Below are 22,337 nucleotides of genomic sequence, written 5' to 3'. Positions count from 1 at the left end.
CTGGTAGTACGATATAAACATGCAGAGACAGTGAGTAAATGTTTCTAAAATTGCAAGAGTGTTTTATTGTGTGTCCAGTCATAAAATGGCTCCAGCAATTACTGGCTATGTTTGTATCCTTTGGACAGATTTTGCAGGAAATGGATAAATCTTGCTTTAATTTTTTTTGCATTGTTGCTGATTAGGTCCAGGAAAGTCATTCAGTTTAGCCAATTAAATTCCAAGGAATTGCATCTTTTCTCCCTGAACCAGTGTAATTACACCGCTGCAGCACTGGCTGTTGTCGCCCCTGCTAATAAAAACCTGGAAAATGCAGCCACAAAATCCTTGTTGATTACACAATAGGTAGGAATCCAGGAATTTATACACACAGGTTTTTTTGTTTGTTTTGGGGAGTTGTAAAGACAGGCGTATTCACCGGCATAATGGAGAAACACATACTGTCTTCTGCTTTGCTTTTGCAGAAGTTAGTTTTGAAAAAAACCCAAAATCCAAATCTTCAAGCCCTCCACTTGCATAAAGGCAGCAAAACAAAACTGGGCTCATGGTTAACCGTCAGAATGATTTAAGGCAAAAGCCAAAATCTGGAGGAAACACATCTGACCACTTCACTTTTCTGCACCACTTCACTGTTTCTTTTCTTCCACTACTGTCTTTTTCCATCTCCATTTGGGATACATTGGGAAAAGCATAAAAACCAAAATGACTGAAGTGAGTACAAGTGTAGAAAGAAAAGGCAGCTGCAGGAGGACAAATCAGTCAAAGTAAATATACCAGAAGGAAAAGAATTCAAAGATCATTTTAGAAATCATGACATTAATTCAGCTGACGTGATTTATCATTTGGGGCATTTCACCATTGCAGCTGAGAGTCCTTCACTGAATGAATTATAAGTGTTTGGGTACAGTATCTTGTACATTTCTATGGGAAAGGAGATCTTCTGAAAATGGGTCTAGTTAGTTCACAGCTGATATTTTCAGTAGAATAAAAATAGCCAGTGTGGGGGAAGGGATCATGGAGAGTGGCAAGAAGCAGGGATTCGTGGGTGTAAGCCTGAAGGACTGGTGGAGAAGCTGCTCTCTCTGCTGCAGCAACCTCCTTCCAAGGTGAACATATGCCGTTCAGCCCCCAGAAAAGCAAACAGTTTGTGGGAGGTGGTTTTTAAGTCAGATTAAAAGAAGCTTTTGCAAACCTTCCCTGTCAGCAGTATGGTGCACAACCTCCCCCTTGGTCTGTGGCCCAAAAGGCTCCTCGGTGACTCACTACCTAAGAGCTAAGAGAAGCTGCAGGCTCTGGCTGAAGTTTTAGCCGGTTTGTTCAGAGGCAAGTGAGGTCTCCAAATGACCTGTCTTTAAAGTGCAGTGTGAAGGTGCTCAAGTTGACTAGGAATACTTGACTTTCTCACCTTCTTAGCTGAGCCTTGCTTCTACCAGTGCTCTGTGTAACCGGGTTAATATTGCTTTGGGTTCATCTAAATCTCCTGCCATTTCATCTCTGGCACGCTATGGACATAACCTTTGCCAGCTATGATTTCTTATTTATTTTTAGGAGGACTTTTTTTTTTTGGAAAGTAGAGCTTTTGGAGATTCATCAGTGTCTACTGAGAGAAATCTAGTTTCACTGTAACTTCTCTAGGGCTTCAGGGACTTTAATCCTTTAGGTTGCCTGGAAAACGGGAGATTTCAAGCTAAGAAAGACAGAGAGAATAGTTTCACAAAGGTAACTGGGCTGTAGAAGTGACTGTCCAGATCATGGGGCAAAACCGAACAGAATAAGCCCTCATACATGATCTTTTTGAACTATCACTTGTTACCTGAACTCCAGAGAGAGAACAGAAGTTGATACTTGGAAACGGAACTTAGCACTATACTGCTCGTTCACCTCAGTTTAAGGAAATACTATTTCTTAAGACAATTCAGTGTGCTAGATAAAGGCTCCATTTAAGCCTTTTAAGATGACAAAGTCTTTCAGAACAGACCCATACATCTCTGGCAAGTACAGATGTCTCATTGCACAAGGCAAAACTGGTGGTAGAACTTGCATCAATTTTTCTAACTTGCTTTATGCTGTGAAAAACTTGCTCTGCCTGATGATGAATTGGTACGCATCTAGGTCTGAGCTGCTCATCTAGACTTCCTTTATAGAGAGAAATGGGGTCTTCTATGATATTATTATCTCACCCTGAAGCTGACATCTAAAATGGGTCAGATGAATCAACACCTAGAAGTGTCTCCTTCAGATGAAGGGAATTTTGTGTGATAAGCTCAGCTGGAAGCACTTCTATTGCAAAAGTCTCAAGTGAAGTGAAATGAATCTACCTATCCACCTTTCTTTGCTGGACTGTCCTGTAGAAGACTGAGAAACTTTGTCAAGAAGAATTCAATCCCTACCTTACTTCTAATTTCTTTAGTTCTATTGGGCTATGTTTCCTGGGTTGTCTGTTTGAGATCATTGGTTGTCAAAGCAATAAGATCTTAATTCTCCAGAGTCCTCAAATCTCAGATATCTTAAATTATTTTCTGCAAGGAGTATGATAGTTTATCTTGAATGATACCTTGTTGAATTGTTAATGGTGGTCCATATTAACAAAAAATTATTCACTTTATCAGGTCTTCTGTGACAAGAGAACTGAAGAAAAAAGTTGATGCTTTCCTTCATAGGAAGATAAAGCCACAATCCAATCAAGTGCAGGCAGGGAGGGTTGTGTTATGCGACAGTATCTTATGCCCTGGGATGAGGGACATATGTGCTGTAGTAAGTCATGCTGACAATGAAGTAGGGTGGTTACGTCCCCCCAAACTTTCCCTTCCCTCCATCCAATAAAACCGTACTTGCCTTACTCTCATCAAAGTCGATCCGAGCAAGAGCTGATACCAAAATCTGCCCAGAGAAGTTGTGGAAGCTTTACCCCTGAAGGTGTTCAAGGCCAGGCTGGATGGGGCTTTGAGCAACCTGGTCTAGTGGGAGGTGTCCCTGCCTGTGGCAGGGGGGGTGGAACTCGATGGTCTTCAAGGTCCCTTCCAACTTCAACCGTTCTATGATTCTATGATGAAAATATAGTGTGCTATTCATCAGTTGCAATGGGGGAAATACTCCTCCCTTTGGGGAAGGAATAACATCTCTCACCCACTTGTCTTTATACGTAACATAGTCACCTCATACTCATACAAATGAAGTGCCAGTCTACCCATTTCAACTTCCAAGATGTACCACTGTGGCACTGTCCTACCTACCACCCTATCGCATGCAGTGATTATAATCTGATATGAAATGTTATAAGCTTGCACAACAATACTAACCTCCCCCCCCAGATTTTCAATCAGTTCTGTGTCATTTTCCAAGGCACATACTTATTCCCTTTTCTCACATGCAGCATTTGCATGACTCAGAAGTCTAAGCAGGTAGAAAGCCGGCACAAACAATGGATAATTGTAGAGACACTTAACTGTCAGAGAGAAGATCTAAAATGCAAAACTCTGGACATTCAGTTGATACTGTGATGTGGTTTTCTAATATTTTCAAAAACAAGTGTACAGTGTGTAGAATATATAGTAGAAGATGAAACAAAGCTCTGCTTTCCTGAAGAAAATAGAAGTCATGTGGAATGTTAACTAAATTGTTCTTGCTTTCTTTTTTTCTCTTCTGCAAAGGAAAAAGGAGTTTTTTTCTTGCTCTCCTAAAAATAAAAGATTGATGAAAATGATGCATGACATGCACATCAGGAAAATGCACCCTGACATTTTTGCACAGAGTATGCGCTGCATGTTGACAGATTTTTGCTATAAAACTGACAGTTTTGGTGCAAGCTGTTCCTGCCATGACTATAGGGAATAGATAGCAAAAGGGAAAAATATAATTTACACCATGCACACGTGAAATGAACCCGACAGGCTACAAGGTGGCTCAGTTGTTCCACGTAAAGGTACCATAAGGTATCTAAAACTACCTCCCTTGCCCTTTATAGAACAACATCCCTAAGCATTATACTTGTAATGTGGTGAACTGATTACAGGAAAATCACAGGTCCCTATGGATTTTCACACGTATTTTAAAAGTAACAGTGTGGACCAGTGAATTGAAGTCTTTGTGAGATTCCATCTCTTACCCCAAACATTTATAGTGCAAGACCAAATTTCCTTTAAAAATTTACAAGAAACAAGACCGCTTACTTATGAAAAGATTAACAAAGGTGACCATGTTGTGTCTGCATAGTTCTAAAGACTTTTTACAAGAAATACAAATGGTAGCAGTCCTTGTAACAAATTAAACATTTGGCTGCACAGAATGTATATCTATTAATTTTAGATGAGAGTACATCCAAAAAAATCTTTCTTGTTGTATAAAGGTTATCATCAAAGCTATAATATATTCAAATTCAATACAAAATGTCATTTTACTAATAAATTCCTTATGCTTTAAAATTTCAAAGTGGAAAGATCTTTAAAAAGCAATGATTAAATATGCAAATCCAATCCTTGCAACCTTTTTTTTTTTTTTAGAGAAATGTACCTTTCAGAAACCTATCTGCAGAGAAATCTTACTTTTTTCTCATCTTATTTTTCTTCTCCGCCTCTTCTATTTTTAATGATGGATTGCTGTACAGTAGGCTGAACACCACACAGCTTCAGTCTTCCCTATTTAGATTAATCTAGGGAGAACATTAGATTTCTAATCTCGGGCAGTCTCACTTCCATTCTGCCATTGCTTGAGGGCTTACCTCCTGTCACCTCAAGCTAAATCCTTCTCATTTATTCACATGAACCATCAACTTCCATGAGGCTGCCAAAATAAATAAGACCAGCAGGACATGGCCCATATTTATTTCAGTAACATCATCCTTCAGTGTAACAGCTGCACTAGGGCTCTGCTCTTCACACCCACTAGTTTTGAGGAGAACAACTTGATTTTTGTCTTCTTGCAGCGTGAGCTATTTAGTAAAATTGTAAGAAATGGGTAGCTTAGGCGTATCCTCCAAACCCAACTCAATTTTGAGGTATTTTTGCGTTCCTTGGCATTATGGTCTAAGGCTATTCTGCTCAGTATCTCTTGAGGCTCTCTTTTTTTGACTTCTATATGCCTGTTCTAGGTTTGGCTCCTTTTTAGAGCTATCTCAATCGACCATGTTTGGAAAGACACATGATTGATAGAGCTAGTCTGATGAAGTACAGGGGCATCAAGGTGGAAATTTCAAAGCTCACTCTGAAGGTGAATGAATATGATCCTTCATATGAAGAAGAAGAAGAAGAATAAAAAGAAGAAGAAGAATAAGAATTCATATTCAGAGAAGCTGCTGCACACTGGCTAGTGTCAGAGACCCATAAAACAGCTGGAACTCAGCTGCATCCCTTGCTGCTCATCCCATTTGAGTGCAGGAAACCAGTCCTGCAATTATATAGGAGAAAGCTGTGATTAGAGCCATAAAATTATTTAAATGCCCCATAACAGGTTGTGATCCTCAAGACTGTCACCTTTTGGAGTCTTTTTATTAGAAATTAACTTTTTTTTGGACCCTGAACTGTATGTGTACTCTACAAATCCAGAGGTACTCCTGCACCTAGGTGGCCCAGCAGGCTACTGTGGTCATGACATGCAGTTGTGACCAGCAATATTGAAAGAACTCACGTGGCTGGCACTACATCTGTCCATCGTCCACCTTTCACTTTCCACCTTTCAAGACCCTAAGACCAAATAGTAAAGGCGGATACTGCCCAGGGCGTGAAGGAAGGAAGAAATGTATTCTGGGTCAAGCGATAGCAGAGAGTCCCAGCATCCCATCTGGTTGCTTTTTTTTAATCCTAGAGCAGTGGTTCTCTGGTTTCGTTAAACAGCCCATACGGGGTCTGCCTTCTCCTTGCTGAAAGGGACACAGGGCATAATCAGTCTCCCCACGCTCTCTCTCCCTCCCCTTCTTGCTCTACTGGAGCTGTGGTGCTACGACTCCCGGCATTGATGCTCCCTCACAATCAGCAGTGGAGCAGCTGGACCCGGGCTGCGAGGCAGCAGCAGAAGAGGCAGGAGGTGGGGGAAACAGTGCAGCTCTTCCAGAGTGTGCGAGGAGAGGAACACTGAGCAAAATGCATCCCCAACTTTAGCCTTTTCCTTATGCATCTGGTCAATGTGTAGTGCTGCATTGTGTTAAAAGTCAGAAGTAAGGTTAGAAAAGCTGCTGCTTCTCCCTAACCCTGTCTTGACATTCAGTGTCAGGTTGTCTCGCTGCTAGGGGAGACCCTCTGCCAAGGAAGCTGCTGCTAGCTTCGTACAAGCAACAGCGGTGGGAATGCAAATTCTCTCCCAGTCTATCCCTCTCCCACAGGGGATGATACAATTTGGGGGCAGCTGAAACTTTATATCTGCCATCTGCTTCCACAGAGCTGTAAGAAAGAGACTACTGCTGGTCAAAACCACAGATGACAGATCAGTACAAGACAGAAATGTGCTGAGCAATCCAAAAGAAGACAAGTTTCTCTCCTAAAACCAGAATTCAAAAAGGATTCTGGAGAAAGCAAGGCTGTGTAGTAAGTTGTTAAAAATGAGATTCTGAATGATATTGAATTATGGGATAATTCTGAGTTGGAGAGCTAGAAGTTCATTCCCCACTTCTCTGAGCTCAACCGTTACAGTAGTTTCTTCTTGGCTACCTTCTCTAAGAGGACTAGAGATCCTCCATGGTCGCCTACCTCCTCCACAGCACGTCACCCCGAGAGCAGAATTATCATGTCTCATAGGCTAGCATCCAAAAGCATCTTCAATGTGGTACTGATTTGTTGCAAAGCAATCTATCATGAATGCAAGCCAGGAGGAGGTAGGAAGAAGTAGGAGTGGAGGGGAGAAGAAGAAGTGATGCTTATCGTCATGGAAACATTTCCCCACTGCATTGTTGGCCAGCACTTACAGATGTGGCTTAGCAAACAGCGGGGCAGACCTACAGAATCCATCAGTGGTACATGTGAGCCTGTGTGTGGTGGACAGGGTATTTGCAGTTTTGCTCCCATTGCACAGCTACTTCTACATCGCAATCAATAAACTACTTGAGGCCAGTACTCCAAACACTTGCAGTAACCTGGATACTATGCTCCTGATGAAGACAAATGTAGGATATCTGCAGACAGCAAAATCTGCTATGGGGCTCTCCTGCATTCTGATGGTTGATTCTAAGTAATGCATTCTCTGACCTTGAGCTCTGCATTTATTTTTGAAGGAGCTTGAGAATCAGTTTCAAATTATTGGAGGGATAGTTGTAATCTCCATTTTCTTCCAAGTGCATTGCTTTCAATTCCCATCTGTCCTTTCAGACACCTCCTCTATTAAATGGTCACAGAAGATGAATAACAGTGGTGTGAATTCTTCAAAATTGCATTACATGTTATTCTGCTCCTTATTAATGTTCTATGTTGTTTTATTTACGATAACCTTGTGAACAGTAAGATGAGATGGCATCCACCGCATGGTCTCTACATCCAGCTGAAAAGTGACACAAGTGTATTATTGATTATTCCCGGGATGGGAAAAACAATAAAAAGCAGAAACAAAGGTGAGAAAGTATGTTTTCAAAATTAGGTCAGAAATTAAAGGAAGACTGTTACAGCTATGTGTTTGGATGAGCTCTTTCTTAGTTGCCAAGGTTTTAGAGATCTATGTGTGTAATTCATTTAATTGTCAGACGTTCGCACGCTTCTCTTGTAACACATACTGTATGCTAATGTGTCTTTTTCTAAGGGATTTTATTCAGAGTTATTTAATACACACAAAAATGAACACTGTACATTTTGTGTTGCCTCTACTGGCTCCAAATACAGTGTATCACAGAGAGCTTTGAGATCAAGCGAAGAAAGGTTTTCCTTCTACTGTATATTTGCTTCTTAGATTGGACTATTTCAGCATTTTCACTATTAGTATGACATGGTCCATGTTGCTTATTCAAAGTATTTTAACTGTATCGTAAACATTCCCTAAATAAGGAGCATATAGTAGTTGATTAAACAATTTTCAACATTACTGCATCTGTAATAAAATATTTTTAAGTCTATTACATGTGAAACTATGTTCTGTACTGTGTTCCTGGTTGCTTGAGAAGACTTCAAGGTTATGAAATCTGCTTCACCTCATGGTTCCTGGTGGCAATGATAGAAGGATATGTCCAATTTTAAATCAAGATTTGTGAGTCTGCAGGTCTGTTCTATGTGCAGATTCCCCTTTCTTTTCCACAGCCCACCCAGGCATAAAGCCGGCTCCAGTTCTCTCTCCCTCCATTTAGCACAGTATTGCCAACCAAGCTCAATGCTCAAAACCCATGGCTCAGACTCCAGAATTCTTGACACTGCTTACATTGGGATTTTTAAAAATTCATTTCAGGTACTGCCTCATTTCCTTTCTAGCTTCAGAGTGTTTAGGTGCATCTGAGTCATAATGTCAAGCTTTTACCTACGAGCATGAGTGACAAGTGCTTTTCTTTTTTCTTTTTTTTTTTTCTTTAATGAAAGCCGATAGTCTCATGCAATCGCTTGCTGCTTGCCGTGGCCTTCAGAAAAACAGCAAACATCCCAAAAGTCAAAGTAAAATATGAGTGCTGCTGAGATAGCCATCAAAACTTCTCTGCTTTTTAGGCTTTTTTTCTGGGGAAACTGCATAATCATGAAGGGCAAGAAAAGCTGTTAGTAAGTCATGCAGGTCTTTATGGTGGGAATAAGAGGTACGGGAACAGAAGCTTTTTGATGAACAGAAGGCACAGAGTAGAAAATATGTTTCTGTCAGGGCCATCTGTTGTGGATCTCCCCAGGCTCAGCTGTGGATATGGGTGGAGATCTCTGTAAGATGATGGAAGAATTATCTGTCGGTAGGAGTTTTTCACTTGTATATATAGATTGGAAAGTTATGCTACCGATCATTGTTAAGTCCTGGTATTCTCGGATGAGAAGGTCTGCATTTTCTGCTATAGGGTCACTATCTCAACCGGAGATGATTGTGCTTTAAACTCAGATCCTTACAGAGTTACAAAGGAACTGGCTGTCAAAAATCATCTTTGATCAGGTGATTACAAAGCAGTTAAAACAGGTCTGTAACTAAGGTTTTGGATTCAGAATGGCAATTTTTTGTGTGTATGAAATAAGGCTCGGCGGAGTAAGGAGCTGAAGAATTTTAATGTGAAGGAGGCTTGGAGTTAATTTAAGTCAGGAGTGTGTATTATTTAAGAGTTTTCTTGTGTGTTGCAGACACAAAGGGGAAATGGTAGGAAAGGAAACTTGACCCGCCTGGCAAAAATAAGCACCCACAGAAAGTGTTTAAGACCGAGAAGAAACCTGCCTCTAATGGAAAAGGAACTGACAGTTAGGAGAGCTAGGTCTCAAAGGTCAGAAAAAGCAGAGACAAACTAAAAATGTTCAAAAGCCTCGCTGAGCTGCACCTCATGAAGAAAATTAAAGTAAATAGCAGGAGATACTATACCCTCTGAAATAAAAAGAGAACAAGAAGACAAGAAGCGAGGGAACTGCTGACTGACAGATGAAAACGAAAGGTTAATCCAGGTATGGCCAAACAGAAAACCAATCCCGTTCCCAGGACCTGGGAAGGGGATAGTGCCAGGACGCGAATGAGGATGGCGGGGTGATGAAAGTCATCCTTTCCCGAGGCAAAAAGCAAAAGGGAGGGCACATTCGCACAACGTGTCGCAGTCAGGCGTGAAGCACGGCTGCCGCTGCTGTGACCTGGTCAGGTGGGAGCCAGCTCCGGAGCGGGTGCTGCCGAGCCGCATCAGCGCAGCGCCGGCAGCGAGCTCGCGCGTCCCCACCGCTGCCACGGCGTCCTACGACTGTGGAAAAGCAAACATGGCTCTCACGCAGCCCTATCACCCAGCACTCATCGGCAGCTCGAGAGGCCTCATCCAGTTTCGAGCCGCCTTCGGTAAAAACCCGAAGCAAAGGCTGGCTTCATCGCCCACTCAGAAACGTGGGAAACTCGGTTCCAGCCTGGGCAAGCAGCGAGTGACACCTCCCCGCTCCCAAACTGCGAGTGAGGCAGATGGCCTTCAGCAAACAGGAATTTTATCGTAGGGTTTAAACATATTGAGAGGGGAAACCTGAGCAATCTGCCACCAGCAGAGCAAACGCTTCACATAATTTACTGGCAATAATCCTGACCACATCTTCTCCTCCACCAGCGAGTGTTGGGCGAGGTGAGAAGTGCTCGCTGGCTGCCAAGCTGACACGTGAAATGGGGTAGTGAGGGGCCCCGAAAGCCGATGCTTCCCTGCTCTGTAGACAGCTGCATTTATATTATAAACTCCGCAAGTCCTGGTCTGTCAGAGCCCTGCACGTGTATCTGAAAGGCAACCCAGTTGGCTCCCGTGTCCAACCGAGAGGCCAGTGGATGGAGAAGCTGGTCCCTTTGAGCTGCTCCTGCTCATTTTTTTGGTGGATGAGCGTATCTGCTGTCATTGCTCAGCAGTCCTGCCCTCTCGGCTCTCTAAGTCTCTCCTCAGGCTGCAGTTGTACTCTGCTTCTGGCATGGCCTGGCCTTCAGCCCTGCCTTTCCCAGGAACCTTCGCATACAGGCCCCAGCATTCATTTGCTTTGGAAAAGCTGCAAGGACAGCCAGGATCTGTATAGAGTCTTTGTCAGTGCAGGGAGATTTTCTGAACACTCTTTCCTTTCATTAAGAGTCTTTCAAAGGTTTTCAAAAGAAACGCCCCCAATACTATTGAACCTGCATGTTTGTTAAAACTATTAAAGATTTAATGAAAATACCCTGAAAACCAAAAGTAGGACTGAGTGATGTCCCAAACGTTACTTCTCTTTATCTTGACACTTCACCTGCTCCCCAGGAGCTGCTGGCAGAGTGCTGGTCTTCTGCCGGCACCTCTCCTCCTGCCACCTCCAGGGAGAAACGTGCTGCTTCATGGCATGAGTGGAGGAGGGAGGTATAGATAATTGCAGCTCAGTTGGATTTTGTCCTATGTGAACCCCAGAAAAGATTTTTGGGAATAAATAAGGATGACACAGCAAATAAAAAGTGGACTGAATCTATCTAGATTTAATGCAAGTGGTGAGACAGGGTGTGCCTGACAGGAACTAATATTCGAGTAAAAGATGACAGAGGGTTAATTCTGACATTGTAGAATGGAGGAGGTTGCAGGATTACAAAAGCAGGGAGCAATAGTTACTGCCCTTGTGAGGGCAGCTTTGGGCCCAATCTGGTTTGATGTTTTCCTTCGTGACCTTGGTGCAAGAACTAGACATGCGCTTACAAAACCTGCAGCTGACACAAAGCTGGTACATACAGCTAATACAGACCAGAGGAAGACTTGATTATTATGCAGGAAAAATTAGATGACCTTGTGGAACAGCAGAATAGAAACAGCATGAAATTTAATAATCCAAAGTGCAAAATCATGCCCTTGAAGACTAATCACCAGAACTTTTGCTGTAAGAAAGGGGTTCATGAACCGGAGGAAGCAGAGATGAACAAACTGATTGACCATAGGATGGCCATGAGCCCCTCTGTGCTATATGGCTGTGAAAACAGCTAATGATGCTCCAAAATGTACCTAGTGAGAATTTGCAGCAGAGCTGGGAAGGAATTAGTAGCAGTGTAAAAGGTATTGGGCTCAGAAGATCATATGTGTTTCTGCTCACCTGTGTTCAAAAGATACTGTAAACCGTAAGAAATGCAGAGAAAGGCAGGTATGTACAAGTAGGAAATGTCAGACGGGGTAGCAGTGATTACCATTTCTGTGTCGTGTGCCCTTTATTCTCCCTCCCTCCTTCCTCCAAGCTTTCACACAAGATTTGCTGCTCTATGTTTATGTTGTCTTTATTGAGTCATTCCCATCCTCTAAGGGATATTCCAGACACCTGAACAGGTGAAGAAGTGAATTCCCCTTTCCACGGATGTATAACTTCATTATGGGGGAAGTGGAAATGTTTACGTTCCTTTCATTCATTAGAGGTTGGCTCCAGTAGGATATTAAGGCAAACACGTAGAGTCTTCTGGTAGCCCTGGGAAATCAGCCCGTGCCCGTCAGCTGTATCCTCTTCCCCTGCTCAGGGCTGAACCGACCCATGGAGCTGAGCAGGAGTGATGGAGATGCCCGCAGTGTCCACCCTGTGGGGCTGGCTACCGGCAATGACAGCTCGGTACCCAAGTGCTGGTCCATCCGCCTGCTGCTCTCTCTCGCAGCCCTACTGCTGAGGCAGCTCTTTGCTGGACTTTGCTGAGCTACTCCATGTTTTTACATCAGCGCAAGGAAAAAAAGGGGCTTGATCCCAGGATAAGGTTTTCAGTGCATTCGATGCACAAAACTGTGGCATTTTCCTCATCCTCCTTCTGCCTTTCATGTTTTCTGGGGTTAGAAGAAGGGAAGGAAATTCTTCAGTGGATCAGCCAACGGGAGCTTTCAAGCAACCCCCCTCCTATCGGCACCGGAATCTGTGAAAAATATCTTGCAATAAGGACAGGCTGTTCATTTTCCTCTGCGCACAGTTTGGCTCGCCCCGTGTAAGCAGAGGCTATCTTTAGCATGTCGTCGGTCTTTTTTATGAAGAGACATAAAAGCTCCCACAGCAGGAGTCCTCTGGCTCTGAGACTGGGTGAAGGAACGAGGCTCTGACAGACTGCTCTGCTGGCCCCACCGTTCAGAGCCATCTGCTTGCCAAGATTTCTCAGCTATGAAGAGAGAGGCAGACACTGCCCTTCTCAGCGGTGGTGTGTCACCATACGCATTGAGCACTACTCAGAGATTAGGAAGGGTTCAGATAAAATGAACCCCCCCCAAATTAAATAGGCAAACAGAAGGTACTTTGTACTATCTGCTATGTTAAAATAATCCCTCTAGTTGTAAATAAGCAACAAAATGTAGTAGTTCTGCTCTCCCAAAGGCAAATCAGCAAGGCTCTCCCATAATTCGTTCAGACCCCGTTAATGAGCATAAGCAGTTTAAGCAGTCTGTTTTATGGCCATATCTCTGCAGTTGCTTACGCTGAACATAATTTCCTTTCCTGTTGCTAGCTTTGCAACAAGTCCTAAGAGTTATTTACAGGCACCTTAGTTTTATCTAATTTAACAGCTTTGTGTTGTCAGCAGTTTTGCCATCTCATTGTAGTCCCTCTCTTCCCGGTCATTAATAAATAGATGGGGCCAGAGAAAGAGTGGAATTAATCGTAGCAGCGATCGTCTGGTACAGTCCCTGTGGCATCCCACTCTTACCACCTTTTCATCCCAATCATCTGCCGTACATCCCCATCCTTTTCTCTCTCTTTAACCCGTAACAAAGACCTTATCTCCTACCGCAGGGTTACCGAGTTTCCTTAAAAGCCTCACATGAATGATATTATCAAATGTGTCTGTAAATGCGTATCCCATGGTTCTCTTTTAGTCAATATTTTGCTAACGCTTTATAACATTTGAACAGGTTAGGAAAGCACAATTTATCCTCACTGATAAGTATATCAATTTATCTCTGCTGATCCGCGCTGACTTGCAATTTATTCATCCTGATTTTTTCTGTCTCTCCTACATATCACCTGTAGGTGTTTTATAATTATTTTAAATGATTTTCTCAACTATTTTTCCCGTTAATGAATTAAGATTCTCTAGATTTCAGTTCTGAGGGTCAGCCTTAAGAGCTATTTTAAAGATTGCTACAGTGTTGGCCATTTTCCAGTTACCCAGCAGAGTGGCTGTTTTAATGATGAATTACATATCTTTAATGATAAATTATGGTAGGCTGAAATTGTGCTTCATTCTTAGGATTTCCTCAGAATCTCCAATGAATTCCATTTGGTAACATGAATTATTGGAACATATATTTCTGGAGTTGTTACGCCACTGGTATTTTTAATATCTTTTATCCAACAGGGCTTTCACATCATTACATGTAACTTCAGAGTAAGGATTCACCCCCAGCCCTTCTTTTCTGACACGCAAATAAATCATTTACCTTCACCGCAATCTTTTCTCACCCTGTGCTCTCTTCTTTTACACTTAGCAGTCTAGTAAGCCTATGTATAATAGTCAGCTTTCCATATGTGATTTACTCGCATCACTTATTTGTCGTCATGTGTTTTTGACTGGTTTTGTGTACTTTCAGTGCTTCGTCTTACTGTATGAGTTGTATCTTGCCTGACAAATCTTCCATTTCATTTGCATCGCTTTCACTGGGTATCCATTCCTGAAAGACGCTTTGGGGATCAAAATTAATCCTTGAATTTTACCATTTAATTATCCTGTGCCTTCCCTTGTTTCTTTGTTCTGAACTGTGGAGATCTGCTAAAAGCACAGGTTAGAAATAGCTTCCACTCTAAAGTTATGAATCACATTTTTTTAAAAATAATTACATCTCTGGAAGAAAAAGCCCCGTTTTAAATGCTGGAATTTTATTTTTAAAATGCTGATATTTTGCTTAAATTATTTAGCTTGAATATGATTCCATTCACCCATACTTGTAATTCTATCAGCTTCAAGGGAAATACTCATGTAAACAGGGATATCATAATTATTTTCATCATAATTATTGTAATTGGGACCATAATCTCTGAACCAAACCCTGTTGTTACTAACCTAATGAACTCCATTACACATAGCATTTCTTCATGCTTAATCATTTTAATCCACAGGTATGCGGTGTGTTTACAGCACTGGATTTGTTTTTCTGGGACCTAGAATTTGTGTGCTAACGGTCAGTTTCTCCTACACACCCTGAATTCCCCCAAATGGTTTAGGTGGCACAGTTTAGCTCCTACCTTCATCCTCCTCTAAAAAAACCTGATCATCATTGAATGTCTTTTGATATTCCCTTTGAATAAAAGTTACTTATCCACAGTTGCTTCATTTCTTCCCAACTTGGTACTGGTTTCTCAGCCATCAGTAACCCTCCCCTCCTGTATCTCTATACCTTTCTGTTATACCTACCTGTGATTTAGCATACCTGGCTCCTGAATCCTCCTCCCCACCCAAGAAAAAAACACTGATGTTATTTTAGATGTTTGATTTATTTCTCCAGGTTACACTGTTGTTAGAATTCAAAACCAAAAATGCAAGGAATTCCCAGCTTCTAAAATTGTTTTTCCATCGGTGCTTAGGTACTGAAGCTATTGACTGCCATTTGTCCCCGTTAAAAATCTTAACTCCCACAGCCAAGCAGATATGTTAAAGTACAGGATCTCGAGCTTTACATGCGCTTGAACAAGTAGAACTGCAAGTGATGTTCATGAGAAATGTCTAGTGCTCAGACTTTTGAAAAACAGACCACTTAGATTAGGACTAATCAAGGATTTTATGGTGAAATAATTTTCTGCTAGAAATAACTCAAGAGTTGGGTGCTCACAGGCAATAGAGATAAGCCAGGATGAAGCATATGTCGCAATCAGATGGAACAGGTACTTGAACCTGGTCCTCCTAGCTTTACGTGCATTTTTGCTATTAGGGGGACAAGGAGTGGGATCTAAAATGTGTCTTAGAATTGTCCATAGATGTTAATGTTGAAGAAAATATGGGCGCAAATCTTTCTCTTCCTTTTGCTTGTTCAAACAAGGGAATAATGGCATTTATTTATTATCATGTCCTGTAATGATTTAGCTATATTAAATAACAGATTTTTTGGGGGGGCGGGGGCTTAAAAAGAAATGCTATAAAGTCAAACAGATTTTAAAATGCATGGTGTACATTTACACTCTGGAATTGCTCATCAAGTGTATTACCAGACTGTTGGTTCTGCCTCTTTGGTGGGGGTTTCTTTTATGACATCTGTAGGACCAACCCAAGGAAGAGCGGGACAAGGCACAGCGTGCAATTCTTCTTCCTGATGATGCAAGTCAGGTCTCCCTTCAGCTGCAGGCAGATTTGGGGAGACTGGCGCTGGGCACATTTACTCTCTGCAGTGAAGTGGGGTTCAGAAGCCCCCAGATGTTTCCATGCCAGAGTGCAGCACTGTTCAAAGTTGCCTCCTCGGGTCCAGAAGCCACCCACCATGTCCCAGCACCACAGCACCCGAGCTAACAAACCTCTACAGATCTCCCAGGAGGAGAGGCTGATATGGCTTAGGTGTCTGCACCAAAGTGTAGACAGGCCCCTCACTACCCAGGTTGTTCCCCTTCTTGGTGAGCAGAGAAGAACCTAATGTGGTTCAACAAAAGCAAGTGCAAGGTCCTGCACCTGGGGAGGAAGAATGCAAAGCACCAGTATAGGTTAGGGGCAGACCTGCTGGGAAGTAGTTCTGAGAAGGATCTGGGGGTCCTAGCAGACAGTAAATTATCCATGGCCCAGCAATGTGCCCCTGTTGCCAAAAAGGCCAATGGAATCCTGGGCTGCATAGGGAAGAGTGTGGCCAGTAGGTCAAAGGAGGTCATTCTCCCCCTCTGCTCTGCACTGGTGAGGCCACAACTGGAATACTGTGTCCAGTTTTGGGCTCCCCAGTTCAAGAGGGACAGGGAACTACTGGAGCGAGTCCAGCAAAGGGCAACTAAGATGATTAAGGGATTGGAGCATCTGCCTTATGAGGAAAGGCTGAGAGAGCTGGGACTCTTTAGCCTGGAGAAGAGAAGGCTGAGGGGAGACCTTATTAATGCTTACAAGTAGCTAAAGGGTGGGTTGAAGGAGGATGGAGCCAGGCTCTTTTCAATGGTTCCCAGTGACAGGACGAGGGGTAATGGGCACAAGTTAGAACACAGGAAGTTCCATTCAAAAAACTTCTTTACGGTGAGGGTGACAGAGCACTGGCACAGGCTGCCCAGGGGTGTTGTGGAGTCCCCTTCCCTGGAGATTTTCAAGACCCGCCTGGATGCAGTCCTGAGTAATGTGCTCCAGGCAATCCTGCTTTAGCAGGGGAGTTGGACTAGATGATCTCTAGAGGTTCCTTCCAACTCTGAAACCCCGTGATTCCGTGATTCTACATTTTTCTCTCTAAGCAGTAGGAATCCCAGGTCCTTTAAGAACTGGAGTCTGATGATCTGTTAATGCTACTACACAATGCTACACTACTTAAAGGCCTTCTTAATGATCTGATAGACTGATAGAATCATTGAAACTATTACAGTTTGCCAAATAAACATGCCTTTGGGTATGAAAACTGTACAGATCAAGTCTGAAAAGCCTATTATTTGTCAGACAGTGTAAGAGATCCTGTGATACTCTCTCTCCTGACATTGCAGAAGTAATTAGACTATACTAGGAACTATTAAATTTGTACCTTGGAGGTCACAAGCATGTTTTAAACTATTTTTTTTCCACTCTGTACATTGCAAGAGCCAAAATCTGGCTTTGTTCAACCGAAAGCTAAATGGGTGTATGACGGGTATTAATATTCTGTTCCACTGCAGTCCCACTCACGACACACCAGGCAGACTGCATTTCTTTGAAATTATCTGTGCTGGATTTGGGGAATATGGCAGTTTGTGCCCACGAGAAGGAAAGCAGAGCCCAGTACCACAAGTGTCTGCTGTTTTTTCCGAGTGAGCAGGGTCTGGAGATGGGGTCTGGATATGGTCCCTGATCCAAAGCTGCCTGGAATGTCTCCACCAACTCCGACCACCACAGCAAGCTGTAAATGTCATCCTCGAACGTCTGTGTCAAACCTGTAAGAGCAGAATGTTCTCTAAAATGGCATCTGCTTCTAATGAATGTAAAGCCTGGAGAATTCATCGAGCTTCTTGCGGTCATTAACAAATTCTGCTGTCAAGTATGGATTTGTTTTAATTTGATTCTCAGCTAATAGATTTTGTTTCCCCTTTGTTTTCTACAGTAGAAAGTCTTCTACTACAAGAAATCCTCTCTCCGCTTTGGTACTTGCAGATGGAATTACCATATTACATGGGGTGGTGGAAGAAGATAAAAATTGCATCCGCCTTCTTTCAGGGACTCCAACTCCAGCCACTGTCTCCTCCAGTGAGGGCTGTGTAGATTTTTTTCTTTATTACAAGAGTAAAACAAAACAGATTAAGGTCTTTCCAGCTTTGTTACCATAAATATTTGTGATGGACGTGCTGACCCATTTTTTAATAGGAGATAATACTTCAGATGGCAAAATGATCAAAACACAGAGCACACTCGGGTCAAGGCAATTTAACTCTAATCTTGCCTAATTGTTATTGCGGTCTGGACTGACAGAACTGAGATAATTAAATCCTGATCATGAACTATCCTCTTCTTGCTTCATATAGTTCCACGTGCCAAACACAACGCCAGCACTCCTAGCTGACATTTTCTGTGTAAAGACATTTTTAGGCATCATAATGTGTGAAGGCTGCCAGCAGGGCAGTCTATCACTTCTACCTTACATCAAAGGGATGTGCACCCTCTTGGAGGAAGAAAATAAAGCTAGTACAAAAAACAAGACTAGCAAGCACGGTTAATGTGGGCACCTTGCAACTTCGAAGATTTAAGGTTCGAATTTGGGAAAAAGAGAGCATAGCCTGCACTTCCAGCCTTTCTTCCTTGCCCTCGAATCAAACAAGAATCTTTGGGAAAACTTCTGAAAAATACCTTCATCTCTGCCTCTCATTAATGTAATTGCCTCCATTTCTCTTTCTGCGCTCAGAAGAACGCGGCCGTGACAACCACCTTGTAATTTCCCCCACTCCTGCTGCTGCTTCTCCGCTGCTCTCTGCACCAGTCCGCTTGCCAAAGCTGCAACCTCAGGCGCAAGACGTGAAGTATCCTCAAGTGAAAGATGGTGTAAAAAACCAGGAAGACGTGAAACTTCAAGAGACCCAAAGTGTGTTCCTTAAATAGCTATAGCCTTTGTTTCACAGCCCTGTTTTCTGACGGTAAGTCATTTCTGCAATTACAAGTGGGGCAATATCAAATCTGTATGAAACATTCATAACGGTAACTAAAATGGGTGATGTCTCCTCAGCTGACGCGCGCTTGAGAGGAACGCCTTTGATGCCAAGGCATTTTAACTGGGTGTGTAGCTTAGTCATCCTGACAGTCTCTGCTGGGTCTTAGCCAAGCGCTGCATTTAAATCCCAAGTTCTTCGAGGCTTTCCTGGTCAGAAAGGCAGAGCGCGTCTCTGAGACGGGAAACCTGCAGCATGCAGGACGCTAATGCGGATACCAGCTCTCACCTAGGGGAGGCTGCAAGACTCTCAAATTGCAAAGGGACGACGAGCAAAGGAGTGGGTGTGCACGCACGGAAGTGTGTGAGAAAAGGGGAAAGAGAGAGAGAGCACCTGTGCGAGGGAAAGCCGCTAAAGGGCAGAGAGCATTGGGGGAGTCGGAAAGGGAAGGCTATGCAAGGGGGCAGCTGCGAGGAGACTAACGAAGCAGCTAAAGTATATCGCCTGCTTTATAGAAACAAAGAGACGTGTGTACGTGTTGGAGGGAGGGGGTGCCACAGGAGAAGTTCCCAGCTCTGGCCAGGAAGCTGGCAAGAAAAAACTATGTAATAAACACCTGAGGTTTATTCAAGAACAGCAGCTGGGCTTTGTTCCTCGCTGTTGAAGCCATCGTTTAGGAAATGAGTGAAAATGAGTTTGGTGGTCTCACCTTAGTCCCACACGGCATTTTACACATCACACAACTACTTATGGTCTTTACACATGACTGTTTTCGTAGAAGGAAAATCTGGATCATAATGATGTAATGGTGCAGACAGAAGTCCACATTGAAGGGTATTAACAGAAACTGCCGCAGCATAATTTGCCTGCATTTTCCTTGACTGTAACTAATAAAAGCCCTCATACCCAGCAGTATCAAATTTACTTAAATTAAAAAGCTGCTTCTCTATGACAACAGACTACTCTCCTTGTTCCACTTCAAAAAGTATTAATTATGGAACATCATGTTTTGCAAATATTTTTTTCTGTATGTGCTGCATTAAAGCACTATAATGTTGAGTAAACAACTATGTGTGTTTTGCAATATAAGGAAGACTGTTTTCTATACTCTCAGAAAAGAAGTTGCATCAGTGTTTTATAAGTAGGTCAGTGACAATTCCTTATGTATTTCTTAAATTCACATGGACTCTCCAGGTTCCAGCATAGGAATACACGGGTAAAACTACTGTAAATAAAATATTCATGTTTTTCTTTAAAAATAAATAGACCCGGATAAGCTGCACTAAGAGAGGTAATGCTTTCCCAGTGCAGGATTGTCATCTGCATGCTCTAAGAGCTTTACTCTGTTCAGTTTATTAGCATATAATTAATATGAGTGTAATTAATATCAGATTCCCTTTGTAATGAAATCATTTATGAATTTGGGGCTCGTAACACAGCCCTTAACTCTTCAGTTGGCATGAAAATTGTTGTGAATATTAGTCATTATTAAGCAGACCTACTTATTTTTTTAGGATCCAGCAGGGGTTTTGGTGAGGGGGTGGGTGTCAATATCACGGTATTTATTTAATCCAAAAATCTCGTTGAAATTGAAACACTGATGACCAGAAGACTGTTTATAAGCCAGTTGCATTACACAGCATGAAAGTTGTGTTACACAGCGTGGTCCTGCTAGCGTGACTAAAGCTTGGTGGGCTCACCTGCCTGTCAGGGCCATTCCCCCTCCCTGGGGGCCATTCCCCCTCCCAAGAGATCTGGTGGCTGAGTCTAAGGTCAGCTCCTCAGGAAGCCTTTTCACTTGGACAAACTGTACAAGCAGTACTGTTGATGTATCCATTGCTGTGGAATTACAGGATGTCATTTCATCCTAGAGGTTTTGTAAAGAGGACTATTTCACCGTAGAATCATAGAATCATAGAATGGTTTAGGTTGGAAGGGACCTTGAAGATCGTCTAGTTCCAACCCCCCTGCCATAGGCAGGGACACCTCCCACTAGACCAGGTTGCTCAAAGCCCCATCCAGCCTGGCCTTGAACACCTCCAGGGATGGAGCTTCCACAACTTCTCTGGGCAACCTGTGCCAGTGCCTCACTGCCCTCAAAGTGAAAAATTCCTTCCTAGTATCTAATCTAAATCTACCCTCTTGCAGTTTATAGCCATTCCCCCACGTCCTATCACTACATGCCCTTGTACAAAGTACCTCCCCAGCTTTCCTATAGGCCCCTTTAGGTACTGGAAGGCTGCTATAAGGTCTCCCTAGAGCCTTCTCTTCTCCAAATGGAACAGCCCCAATTCTCTCAGCCTGTCCTCATAGGAGAGGTGCTCCAGCCCTCTGGTCATGTAGTAGATGTGGTAATGCATATGACCGGGTGGTGTTCTGAAGAAAGTCATGGGAGAAGTCCCATAGTCAGCGCAAAAGATGAGCCTTGTCTCCTACAGATGTTTCCTTCAGTAAGAAGGCCAACAGTCTCCTGGGGTGCATTAAAAAGAGCAGGGACAGCAGGTCGAGAGAGGTTATCCGCCCCCTCTACTCTGCCCTGGTGAGGCCGCATCTGGAGTACTGTGTCCAGTTCTGGGCTCTCCAGCTCAAGGACAGGGAACTACTGGAGAGCGTCCAGCGGAGGGCTACAAAAATGATCAAGGGAATGAAGCACCTGTCTTACGAGGAAAGGCTGAGAGACCTGGGTCTGTTTAGCCTGGAGAAGAGAAGACTGATAGGGGATCTCATTAATGCTTATAGATATCTAAAGGGTGGATGACAAGAGGACGGGGCCAGACTTTTTTCAGTGGTGCCCAGCAACAGGACAAGGGGCAACAGGCACAAGCTGGAACACAGAAAATTTTGTCTCAACATATGAAAAAGCTTCTTTACTTTGAAAGTAAGAGAGCACTGGAACAGGCTGCCCAGAGAGGTTGTGGAGTCTCCTTCTCCGGAGATATTCAAAACCCGCCTGTATGTGTTCCTGTTCAGCCTGCTCTGGGTGAACCTGCTTTGGCAGAGGGGTCGGACTAGATGATTTCTGAAATCCTACCTCTAATGTTTGTAGAGATCAGAACTATCTAAATAGGGATCAAAACTATCTTAGCTCGGGGGGTGGCGGGTAGGGGGGGAGAGCCATCTAAGACATCTAGACTCTGGAGAGCCTTGAAACTTGCTGAGAGACTTAAAGGTTAATATCTGGAATGGACTGCTTTAGACAGAGCCCTTGCTTAATATAGAAAGCACTGGAATATTGCACTTTCACCAATGCATGGTTCTTATACGCTATACTACTTTCTTAGTCTGCCACCCTTTGCCATGTGTGGAGTAGATTATGGTGAGCCTCAGTGTGACATGTACGTAGACCTCTTGGCTAAAAAGCACGGTTTCCATCAAAGGGAAGAGCATTCCAGCCAACTGAAGGCACGAAAACTTCTTTTAGGTATTTCCATAATATCCAGATTTGAGTAAGGACATGTCCAGAAAGACTGCAAAACTGTGTTTCTAGAGTGATCAGGAAGTGATTCCATGGGTAGAAATACATATTAGGTTTAGCCAACTAAGATCAATATCGTATTCCTTGTATTGGTAGAA

This window comes from Vanellus vanellus (assembly GCF_965231255.1).
Source record: "Vanellus vanellus genome assembly, chromosome: 1".
Lineage (NCBI taxonomy): Eukaryota > Metazoa > Chordata > Aves > Charadriiformes > Charadriidae > Vanellus > Vanellus vanellus.
The sequence above is the reverse complement of the archived record's forward strand: the minus strand, read 5'-3'. Positions refer to the sequence as shown.